Source organism: Vulpes lagopus, chromosome 2 (assembly GCF_018345385.1).
Source record: "Vulpes lagopus strain Blue_001 chromosome 2, ASM1834538v1, whole genome shotgun sequence".
NCBI lineage: Eukaryota > Metazoa > Chordata > Mammalia > Carnivora > Canidae > Vulpes > Vulpes lagopus.
The window spans coordinates 77,269,757-77,282,765 of NC_054825.1; the positions used below are offsets into that span (position 1 = coordinate 77,269,757).

At 40.9% G+C, this 13,009-nt stretch overlaps 1 pseudogene; it reads right to left on the reverse strand.

The window, feature by feature from the left end:
* Nucleotides 1-954: 954 nt before the first annotated feature.
* LOC121477539 lies at nt 955-9,483 on the reverse strand (annotated as a pseudogene).
* Between the last annotated feature and the right edge of the window lie 3,526 nt (nt 9,484-13,009).

The following is a 13,009-nucleotide window of genomic DNA, read 5'->3' on the forward strand; positions in this document are numbered from 1 at the left end:
ATGTATATATATATGTATATATATATGTATGTATATATATATATATATATATATATATATATATATATATATATATGGGCCAAAAAGAGTTGGCCAATTGTTTAGTTTTACCTAGAACCCTATTAATGTAATTCTTCATGAGAAATGGTTGCAGAGTACCTATGACATGATGTATGCTGCACCAGGATCATACTTGTAAAATTTGAAAGTTCTATATTCACATCATTCTAAGATGTTATTATTTAAAGTTTGGAATTATCAGATCAATATATAGTGTGATCAAATACACAAACACAACAATCTGCTTAAAAGGACACACAAGGTAGAGGAAAGCACTGGATTGCTTGAGGTTTGGTAGTTCAAATGGAGTTCATAATTGAGGAAGGCCTTGTAAATACCTTTCTGTAGATGTAAAATATGTGTCCTTGTTTACAAGACTGCTTTGGTTTCTTGATATAGACTCTATAAGAGAGACTTTTCCAACCTAGAAATTAGCAGGATATTTTGCAGGGGTGACAAAAGGAGAAAGGAATTTTTGCATATGGTAAACCGAAGAGAACGCAGATCTTTTTGCTCAGTACTAAAAGAACTTTATTTTTCTGCTCCTCTGCCTCCCTTCTTTTTTTCCCATCACATTGAAGAACCAACTCAGAAGGATACCTTTCTATCTTACCTTCTTTCCCCCACTCCTCTTACATTACCTTCATTGGAAATAAAGTACATTTTGATTGATTAGAGTGAAGAAAAGTAGTTCATAGAAATCATTGGAGATTTTTTTTAAAGACCACTTATTTTAATAAATGTCTATTTCAACTTTTTTACAGTAGAATAAATGTCTTGATGGCTGTAGATATGTAAGGCTGTTTGGTAGCATCCAGAACCACAGCAATGATGGTCTTCCTGACGGGTGTGTAGTCTTCAGTAATTATAAGGGATTACTTGTCTGAAATTTCATTAAACCAGCAGGACTGCATTTATGCATCCATCATTTTCAGGATTGTTGGTAACCTGGGCATATTTTCCCCAAATAACTTTGTCTCCTTGTGTCACAAGGCCCAACTCACTCACGTTCACTCCAATGACAATACCTTTGGTAATAACACCCAAAGTTGTATATAGTGGGGATGAGGGATTCTTTTTTACACCGAGTATTGGCAGGCAAAAGGTGGCTTTCAATTCAGGATGTGTTACATGGGCCCATTGGCCTAATGAATCTCTCGTATTTAGGTGGTTTTCTAGTAAAACTGTCTCCAACAAAGCAGACTTTAGTGACCATCCTCTTCCATGCGTTCTTTTTTCTCTTTCCTGTCCGAATGACTTTAATACTTCTGTTTCTCCCTGAGCAGGAACTTTGGGTAAAGGAACTTCCCACTTTCCCGCTTTCTCTTTTCGCTTTTGTTTAATCATATTGGAAAGTACTTTAGCTCGGGACTGCCCCTCCCTGTCCAGTAGATATGCAGGTACTGCTCCCTGCGGAGCCTTTTCATAATTCTTTTGTTTGGTGTTTCTCTTTTCATGCATCTTGATAGTCTTTTTCATTTGTATTTTCTCAGCATGGTGCTGTTTATGGTAGAGCTTAGCTTTCAGACCAATCATCTTTTTTGCTTTTTTTGAACCGTCACGAGCCTCTCAACCTTCTTTCTCTCTTTTCCTCAGGGTAATCCAAACGATAGCCATAGCCTTCCGGTGTAACTCAATATATTCATTTTGTGGCCTGGTGACGGCCGCCGGGCACCCAGAGGCTCTCTAGCTTCGGGCTCCCGACCCGTGAGCTCCGTAATCATTGGAGATTTTGTAACCATACTGGTTTGTTTTGAGAACCTTATTATTTTGTTATTCTTTTTTAATAGATTATATCTCACAATTTGCAATACAAAGCATTGTCTTCTCAAAGTGGCATTAAAATATATATAGTACATGCTATAAAGCTGAGATAGATTTCTACTGATAAATAGGAAAGGAAAATGGGATATTGAAAGGATGTCTGCACTCCTATGTGTATTGCATCATTATTTACAGTAGCCAAGATATGGAAATATTGTAAATGTCCATCAACAGATGAATGGATAAAGAAATTGTGGTATACATACAATGGCATATTATTCAGCCATGAGAAAGAAGGAAATCTTGCCATTTGTGACGACCTGGATAGAACTTGATAACTTTATGCTAATAAGTTCTGTAAAAACAGAGAATAGAATGGTGATTAACAGGGGCTAAAGGGTGGGGGAAGAACTGGGGAGATGTTATTTTAAGGGTCTAAACTTGCAACAAGTAGATAAGTAAGTCCCAGAGATTTAATCCAAAGCATAGTGATTATATTAACAATACTGCAGTCTAAACTTCAAAGTCGCTAAGAGAGTAGATCTTAATTGGCCTCACCAAAAAAAAAAAAAAGAGAGAGAGAAAGAAAGAAACAATAATTGTGTGACGTAATAGAGATGTTAGCTAAGGCTGTGGGGGGTAATCATATTGCAGTATATAAATGTATCAAATTAACATGTACATCTTAATGTTACATGTTCACTATATAGTTAAGAAAAGAAAGATTTTTTAAAAGGTCATTTTAAGATGTATTCTCTTGAGCGTAAGTTTGCCATTTCAGAAAAACTTTTCAATCAACTTTTCTGCCTTTGGCTCAGGGCGTGATCCCAGGATCCGGGATCAAGTCCCACATCGGGCTCTCTGCAGGGAGCCTACTTCTCCTTCTGCCTGTGTCTCTGCCTGTCTCTCTGTGTCTCTCATGAATAAATAAATAAATAATTTTTTTAAAAAATGGTAAAACGCTAAAGTGCCCATTCCTTTCACCTAATAATTCACCACATCCTTCAAACATAATCCAAAATGTGGGAAATGTTATGCACAAAAATGTTCATCACAGTAGAATTTTAATTCGTGAATAATGAAAAAGCACGTATGTCTGTCACAGTAGGGAAACAGGTAAATTATAGTATATGCTGTATATATAATATATACAATTTTCTGTCCTTTTTTTCCAGTTAATATTATAACACAAGCATTTTCCAACATAATTCAAAGATCATAAAATGCATTTAGTGGCTGCATTGTATTTTCCTAATTATCTACACCATGAACATATATAATTTTTATAGTTGGAAATAAAACCTTTAAAAAAAGATAAAATATCCTGCAAGTGGCTTTGTATTCAAATAAAAAGCTGGTCTTGCTCTAAGATACAAGAATGATGAACACTCAACTTTTTTGTTGTTATGCAGGAATTTTGGTTCTAACTATAGGGACCAAAGTAAAATATTTTTAGAAATATTACGAGGAATAAATCACTTCATTTTATTCTCCACTAAGAAATCAAAATGTTACAGAGCCAGTTCTCTGAGTAATGTTTTTAGGTTGAGTGAATCTGCATGATAATTTTCTACATAGTCTTTCTCTGTATCATATTGGAGAAGCATGTCAAAAATGTGGTGATGCAACCCGATTGATTACCAGCAGAGAATGCCGCCCTTGGGATGCTTTTCATCTTCTTTCATTTTCATCCAGCCTATGCCTACATCTAACTAAAATTTCATATGAAAATCTTATACTAGAATGTGAAGAAAGCTCAAGGAATAAAGTCTGACTTACACGTTTGCACTGGAGGAAATACGTGAACTCCATCCTATGGTCCTTGCTCTAGCAGAGCACATAGGAACTTCACGAGGAATTCTGCCAAGAGCAAGATGGTGAGGTAGGCCTCGGTGGTGTCAAATCGGATTAGTTCTGTCTGCCTTGGCCTGGCTGAGTGTTACAGAGGATGGCACTCTTTTATTGTGTTTAACCACTTGTGCTTCAATATATTTTTATCTTCACAGACAGCTAAGTAGGCAAAATTTGGAGCAGCTGTCTTTTATGGAGGTGGTAAATTTATAGCATATATGTAATATGTATTTTGTAAAAAAACAAAACAAAACAAAACAAACATATTGATCAAACCAGCTTCTTTTATTATACTTAATATGCAGAGAAAAATGCAACATTTCTTAGCAGAGAAAATGCAACATTTCTTAGCATTCTCATATGTTGTCTCACTCAAACAAAATGAAAGGAAAGCATTTAATAATACTCTGAGTTTTAGAGTGGTCCTTAAAAGACCTTCAGTAACTTATGACAGTATTCTCATAGAAGAGTTTATGCCCAGTGTGTCCTCCCAGAACATTAGCCAGTCAAATCAGTGAAGAGAAGTGAATGGTGAAACAGCTTGTTTTATTAAACGATCTGGCTCATTCTATCAAAAATTTTTACTCTGGGGGTCCCATGATTCTGCAGGTCATGTTCCTCAGAAGCAGACCTGAAACAGAGGCAGGTGTCTATGACGAATTGTTCTCCAGCACCATACTTGCAAGAGAGTGAAGTAAGAAGAGGGAGATGTGAAGTGTACTTAGACTGCAGCAGAGGCCCACTAGAACGCTGAATCTGGAAAAGCCCTTCAAAGATGCCTGAGTCAGAAGAGCCAGGCCTCTATATCCCTGCATTGACTAATCATTGGGTGGGAACTGCCTCCAGGTAGAGAGTAGAGCCTGCAACAAGGTGGTTGCCTTCTGCATAAAACAACCCTGGACTGAAATCAGCTGTGAATCATCAGGCACCATACCTGGAAACTAGAGAAAGTGTGTCTTTTGTCCTAAAGGAGGAATCTGGGCAGCACACTCCAGCATCCACTACAGTCGACTTCTTTGACCATTCAGATTCACTTGCTTCGGACAGTAAGTTGCCACGTCTGGGAGTGGCTCCTCCAGGATTCTAGTTCATCTTCTCTCCTAAAGGAACTATTAAGAGGAACTTTTGTGAGATGAGCTACACTCTACTCTATGGCTAGTCTCACAGCCACGATTAATACTTACCATCTCCCTCCCTCCTTGATGACCCACTTTTTACTTGTCCTATGCAGAGTTATCATCCCTATTGGTCACTAGTTTACCAGTGGGAATGGGAGAGAAAGTGACCCAGATCAGATCCCCATTGTGGGGGGGTTGGAGGGTTGGAAAGCAAGAAAACCTGCAGGTGGAACTTACTGCAGGCAGCCCGAGTAGCTGAGCGGTTTAGTGTCGTCTTCAGCCCAGGGTGTGATCCTGAAGACCCAGGATCAAGTCCCATGAGCCTGTTTCTCCCTCTGCCTGTGTCTCTGTGCCTCTCTCTCTCTGTGTGTCTCATGAATGGATAAATAAAATCTAAAAAAAAAAAAAAAAAAGTGAAAGTGGAACCTATTGCAATTCTTACTGTAAATTAATTCCTTCTCATGATTGTCATCTGTGATATGTTTATTAGCATATGAATGCTTATATAATTTTTTCCAATTTTATTGAGATGTAATTGACATCACTTATGAGTTTCAGGTATATATAGCATAAAATTTTGACTTAAATATATTATGAAATGATGACCACAACAAGTTCAGTTAACATCCGTCATCTTCTATAGCTCTAATAAAAAAAGATGGGGGAAAAAAGGAAAAATAATTTATCCATGTGATGAGAACTCTTAAGATTTACTCTCTTTACACCTTTCCTGTATATCATATAGGAGATCTCACCATAGTTGTCATGTTATATATTACATCTCTAGAACTTTTATCTTATAACTGAAAGTTTCTACCTTTTGATCACTTTCAATTGTCTCCCAGTTTGCCCTCCACATCCCACTCCCACCTCTGGTAACCACAAGTCTGATCTCTTTTCCTATGAGTCTGGGGTTTTCTTTTCAAAAGAAAAGAAATCTAAAAAAATGTAGATTCCACATATAAATGAGATCCTATAGTATTTGCCTTTCTCTGTCTGATGTATCTCAATTAGTATACTGCCCTCAGGGGGTGCCCTTCATACTGTTGCAAATGGCAGGATTTCCTAATTTTTATGACTCAATAATATTCCATTCTGTATATATACCACAACTTATTTAGCCATTGTCGGTCCATGGACACTTAGGGCGGCATCCATGTCTTGGCTACTGTAAATAGTGCTGCTGTGAACATGGGAGTGCAGATGTCTATTTGAGTTTTTGTTTTCTTTTCCTTTGGTAGAGCCCCATCTTTGAGTCCCCAATCACTATACTTTTCTCAGACTTTTTTTTTTAAGATTTTATTTATTTATTCATAGAGACAGAGACAGAGACAGAGAGGCAGAGACACAGGCAGAGGGAGAAGCAGGCATCATACAGAGAGCCTGATGTGGGACTCGATCCAGGGTCTCCAGGATCAGGCCCTGGGCTGCAGGCGGCGCTAAACCGCTGCGTCACCAGGGCTGCCCTCTTCTCAGACTGTTGATGCACTTGTCCATTTACTGTCAACATTGGGCAGGAGAGTACCAAAAAGAGTGCTGACTGTATGTTTCCTGTAATGGAATTTCAGAAATTTCCTGTGCCAGGGTGTGTGAGGTAACCAGGAGGCAATCATAGCTTCAAGTTTAATGGGTCTCTTACCATTTGCCCTGGTAGGAGTGTCCCCCCTTGGGGAACCAGGACCTCAAGACCTGCAGAGTTCTGGGAACAAGAAACACATATCTGCAAGTAGGTCACTGCACTGATGGTTTAAAACAAAACAAAAAACAACCCACTCCTACTTTTATTCTTGGTTTCTAGGCCTGTGTACTCTACCTTTTTGGTATGTAGTCTTGCATCATAAAATGGCCATTAATTAGGGCAATTGGTTTCTACTGCCTCATGGAGGATGGTGACTCATCTTCTCAGGGTATCATCTCCAACCTGATGCCTTAGGCATATCTTCCAGAAGCTGTTTCATTGCTTTATGGGCCAGCATCTTCTGGATGGTATGAGATAGGGCCAGTGAATCCCCCGGTCATGTGTCCACCGCACATAATTCTGACCTGAGACAGTATGATGTGGCATCCTGTGTCAGAACATTAAATACTCTGTAGAGCTTCAGATAGTGGCACTGATTGTAAATGGATCTTTCCCTCATTAAGCCACTGATGAGACCAGAGCCCTGGTTATTTGCAGTGCAGCCTGGTAAGACATTGAAGGAGAAACCCAGTTAATTTATGCCTAGACTTTTGACCTACAGAAACTGTGTGTTCTTTTAAGCCACTAAATTTGCAGTTAATTTGCAATGCAACTTGAAAAACTGATACAGGGGGGCAGCCCGGGTGGCTCAGCTGTTTAGCGCCACCTTCAGTCCAGGGCCTGATCCTGGAGACCCAGGATCAAATCCCACATCGGGCTCCCTGCATGGAGCCTGCTTCTCCCTGCCTATGTCTCTGCCTATCTCTCTGTGTGTCTCTCACGAATAAATAAATAAAATCTTTAAAAAAAAAAAAAAAACTGATACAGGCCCTGTGGACCAAAAAAAAAAAAAAAATCCAAATCTGCAACATTGCTTATTCTAGTCAAGATGAATTGTTGCCTTTCTAGGGTAGAAGGGATCCATTGTTATCCATTGCTTAAGTGGTCTCTTGTCATGAACACACTATGAAGGCGCACATGAGACTTGTGTCTTCCTACAATGTCAGCTTTATTCATTCATAAAGCAAAGCTAAATCACAATTAAAAAGCAGGTTCAGGGTTCCAAACTCGATGACATTTCACCATGTGATTAGACTTGGCTTCTTACACAGCACACAGAGCAGGACAGAAGACAAACCACACGACAAGCCAGATAGCAGAAGAGTGTAGTAAGCTAAGGAATCAAACGCAAAGTCATTCTGTGGGCACACAGTTGAGATAAGGCCTCGTCTGCTCTGGGTCAGCTCTCAGCACTTACTGCTTCTTCTGTTCCAGCAGTGAAGGATCTCGGTTCTGTTCAGAGATCAATCGGGCAGAGCCTTTGGCGGCAGTTGCCTTTTTTAAGTGGTCAAACCTGTCTGACAGAAGAGTCTTGACAGCTTGCTGCCAAAATTCTTCACTTTTTAAAGAGATTTAATCAGTTTTGGGTCCCTGCAGACCTCCTCTGGTTCTGCTCATTATCAGCTCTGGGGTGTCAGCTGACATCAGTCCTGGCGATATCTCCTACTTGCAGCACCTTAACTGCTTGCATCGCTGCTTAACACAGGCTCCTGCTTGACATGAGAGACTCCGTTTGACTCTCTCCATCTCTGTTGTCTGCAGATTTGACATTTGGGGGTGGTAGTTGCCGTATCAGCCTCCGTGAGCGGGATCTGTGCTGCTGGGCCCAGGCACAGTTCCCATTCTCACCACATAAACATTGTGCCAGCACTTGGGTCACTAATAACAGAGGTTGGCTGATGTCCACTGGCTTGTTCCATTTATTTGGTCATTTAGTACATCTTCCATGGTAGGTGCTCTCTAGTAAGAATCACTATGTAATATAAAGGTCTTCACACTGTGTGCCCATACCAATATATCCATGAATTGCCTGCTCTCCAACACTTTTGAGCCCATCCTTCCAGTCTCTCCCCTTCTAGGACCTTGGCCAAACATTCAAGCATTTTGCCACTGTCCGTGAATCCATATATATTCCAAACTGGGGCTTGTTCTCTTTCCACACAAAGTGAATGACCAGGTACACAATTGAAAGCTCTGTCTACTGGGAGTGTTTCCTCTTACCACAGGCTCTAAGGGCAAGCCCCCTGCAGCTCTAGCACCGCAGCAGTCTATTTTTAGCATGGACTCACATATTGAGCTATGAACCAACCAAACGAGTCCTCTTCCTTCTTGATCAGCTAATCAAAAGTTTCCTCGTAGGCTTCCACATGAGCTAAAAAAGAGGCACTGATATAACAGTGGTGGGTGGGTTCATGGGAATATGGTCCATCTGCTCAAGACATTTGATCATCCTCTGGTTCTGCCAGTTCTTGACCAAAAATGTAGTACTTCCATCTCACAGTAGATTATCTGGGGCTCTGATCATGATGGGCAGATACTTCTGGCCCCTTGATCACGTGGTGTCCTATGGTAGGTATCAGGCCCAGTAGAATGCAAGAAGCAATTTTTCAAATGATGTGAAATTTTCTACTGTGGAGCATATAGTCCCTCTTCAGAACTCATGAGTTTAATGGTATGATTTTCCTATTGTGATTTGCCATATCTCTGCATGACATTTTTTCCCACCACTGTTAGATAATTCTAATATCTGGTCATATGGCCCAAAGAAAAGGGCTGGTTGCACTGCAGTCCAGATGAGCTGTGCAGTCCATTCAGGGTTCTACTCATATCTGGACATCTTCAGTGTTCGCTGGTAAGTGGGTTAGAGCAATACTCACATGTATAGAACATGCTATCTCCAGAACCCAAAGGGACCTACTAGGGATTGTGAGATATGCAAGGTATAATTGTCCATTTGCTTTGAAGGAAATGTTCTGACATCTCCAGACCACTGAATTCTTAAACTATTTTCTGATACAGTGGACCCCTAAATCTTCACAAAGTGTGTATCTCCCACTCTCTGGAGCACATATGTCTTTTCATGTTTTCCAACATACTTGCCATTTCTTGTTTATCTGGTTTGATGAACATAATGTCATTGATATAGTGGGCCACAGTGATGCTCTGCATCATTTTCTGACAGTCCAGGTCCCTTTAGACTATGTTATGACATAAGACTAAAGAACTGATGTGGCTTGGGGATCCCTGGGTGGCGCAGCGGTTTGGCGCCTGCCTTTGGCCCAGGGCGCGATCCTGGAGACCCGGGATCGAATCCCACATCAGGCTCCCGGTGCATGGAGCCTGCTTCTCCCTCCGCCTGTGTCTCTGCCTCTCTCTCTCTCTCTGTGACTATCATAAATAAATAAAAAATTAAAAAAAAAAAAAGAACTGATGTGGCTTTAGGAAAGATTGTAAATGTACATTGTTGTCCAGCCCACATGAATCCAACTGCTCTATTGCACCTTCCAGATAGGTATTAAAGCACATTCACCAGTTAATAAATTCTTGGATCTATTCTTGATCTACCCTATACTTGAGGCCAGGGAAATATGATCTAGCAAAGATAGCACAATTAGTACAACATTACAATTGCATCTACCTGGCTGAGTTTGTAATAGTCCAATGTCATCCTCCGGCATCAGTCTAGTGTTTGTTAGGGTCAGAATGCTGAAATAAATAAGGATATGATAGAGTCTCCCATCCCTCGTCCTTTAGGTCTTCAATGGTGGCACTAATTTTTGCCATTCACTCTGGTATATAACTGTTTTAGTTGCTAATTGTCTGAGGGGAAGCAATTCCAAAGGTTTCCACTTGACATTCCCTGCTATAATGGGTCTAATCCCACAGACCAAGGAACAGATGTGGGAATACCACCAAATATTAATAATGTCTATTCTAAGTATATATGCTGAAACTGAGAAAATTGGACCCAGTAGACCAATTTTGAGCCCACACCTGAGCCAGGACTTTATTTCCTAGCTTTAGATATCCTCATGCTAATGGGTCATAAACGATGCTTTGGATTTGGGTCAACAACCATCAAAATGTCTAGGTAGTAGCCTTCTCCAGTGAGCAGATACTCAAGTAAATAACCCTGAAGTCCCTTTGGGAAGGGACTAAGAAAATCATTACTGTATGTAGTTTTTATGGTCCTCTTTCAGGAATTTGGGCTCTGAAAACTGGCTCAGAAACTGGGCAAGAGATCATGACTTACTATTGGAGGAGTTGCTCTCATCGTGGTTACCCACTCCTGTATTCCTCTAATTTTATAGATTGAGCAGTTTCCTCATCAATTACCCAGCTGTCTTGTCCCTAGTGATAGGGATTCTGTTACCATCTCTGTAGCTCTCTACTAGTGAGGACTCCCTGGCTGCTACTCCAAACTTGTCATTCATTATGACAATTGTACATACCTTGCTGCTGGTGATAAAATGCTACTCTCTGGCTTCGATTTTATCTGTATCTTACCATCCCTATTACTATCCCGGAAACTGTGTCTATAGTAGAATCTCCTATGATGAGCCCCGGCTTAAAGTAGATAGCCACTGAACACTTCAATGATACTCTTGTCCCTTCCACTAATTAACACCTTATTTTGGAAAACAGAGTTTCATTTAGGCCCTCCCATGGAACACATTCAGATGGTGGGCTTTGGCCTTGCTTATATCTACTATAGGATTCCCACATTTCTGGTTCTTACCATCATCCATGGCACTTTACTTCATTTGGTATTGGCCATTGCTTTCTTTAAACTGCAAAGCGCAGGATGCCTGGGTGGCTCAGTGGTTGAGCATCTGCCTTCAACTCAGGGCATGATCCCAGAGTTCCAGGATTGGGTCCCACATCAGGCTCCCTGTGAGGAGCCTGATTCTCCCTCTGCCTGTGTCTCTGCCTTTTCTCTCATGAATAAATAAATAAAATCTTTTTAAAAAATAAATAAACTGCAAAGCACCATCACAGAAGCATATTAGCTTCTTTTCTTGGAGTCTTTGACAGAGGGTTACATCCTTATCACAGAATAGTGTTCTCTTATCAATAAATTCTCCTTTCCAACTTTATGTTCTGCCCCCTTAATTCAACATCTTTGGGATCCAGTTTCTAAACATACTCTCCTGGGTCTCATAGGTACATATTGACTGGATCCTGTAGCACATCAAGGTCACCACTTCCCCAGCTGGAATGTGCTGTGCTTTAATCCTCATTATGGTTTTGGTAACCAGGAGGGGAGGTGAATATAGCTTCTGAGGGAAGGGCCACATGCTATCTTACTGGTCAGAAGCCTCTGCATTTCTTCAGATAAGGGAGGAACACTAGCTTTTGACAGGGAAAAGTGGGCCACTTCTGCAGGCTCAAAGGGTCAGGGAAATTGGGGGGCATTCAGTATTTTGAAGGATATTGGCTCAGGGTCCTACTCCTTCCCAATCAGGACCCCAAACTTCATAGAGACAACCCAGACTCAAAATTCAACCATCTCTTGAGATAATCTACTCCTATTAAGTTTTGAGTCAGACCCTCAGCTTTTTCACTTTGCAGCTGCAAGAGATGGGAGTCTCTTTATATGCTGCCAAGGGGGCCCTCTGGCTTTTATACTTCACCTTAATTTGGTGATTAATCACCCTCAGCCTTTCATGTCTTCTCCAATGCCTGGGTAACTGGCAGCAAAAAACTATCCAATTCTATAGTCCTTTAATTACTATTTACTCCGAAACTCTCAAGCACCTACGATATTACACTTTGCAATGCCTTCTCTTCCGTGAATATCCCATCACAATTCAACATCAGGAAAAGTTTTAACAAATGCACCATGGCTACATCCCAGAGCTATCGATACCATATCTACTACCAGTGATGGAGTCCTAATTACCAGCCAGCCAGCAGATAACTCAATTCCAAAATCCCGTTTTAGAGCCTGCCTCCTAGGATCATCCCCAGTATCAACTTCCATTCATTGAATTTCCTGTGAAAAGAAACTCTGAGCCTGAGATTTGCATACAGGTGGTTTATTGGGGAATGCTCTCAGATATGATGCGTGTAAGGGAAAGGTGAAAAAAAAAAAAGACTTGTTGAGAGATGCTGAACTGTGATACAATCACAGCAGAGGCCTGAGGCTCAGCCTCAGTCATTGGGTACCCTGAAGCTGGGATGACACACCAGAAATCTTGCCAGGTTTAGTCCCTGGATCTGGCTGGACCCGAGGCAGGGCTGAAACTTTGGGGAAGATAGCCTCTCTTGGCCAAGGGCAAGTTTCAGGTAAGTGCTTGACTGTAAACAATGGCAAGGAGCACTCTGGCCCCTGGGAAATGAGTGCCTCCATCTCAAAGATCTCGTAGGTCCAGCTACATCCACCACACTCTACTCTACCATCAACTCTTGGTCAGCCACTCTGACGGACAGGATGTAAGCTCAGATAAACGCAGAACAACAAAGGATTCTAAACTCTACTGGCCTCCAACATCAGAAAGTGATACATGACCTACCTTCAAAGACAGAGAACACTCATGCAGATTCACCCTTGTTGATCCTTGATGCAGCATTTCCATCCTTTCGGTCACCTCCCTGCTGGGCAAAAGAATCAGGAAGACTGAGATCCCAGACAAGTGGCCACAAAAATGGCTTTCACTTACAAATAATCAGGTCAGCTATTTTGCACACATGTACA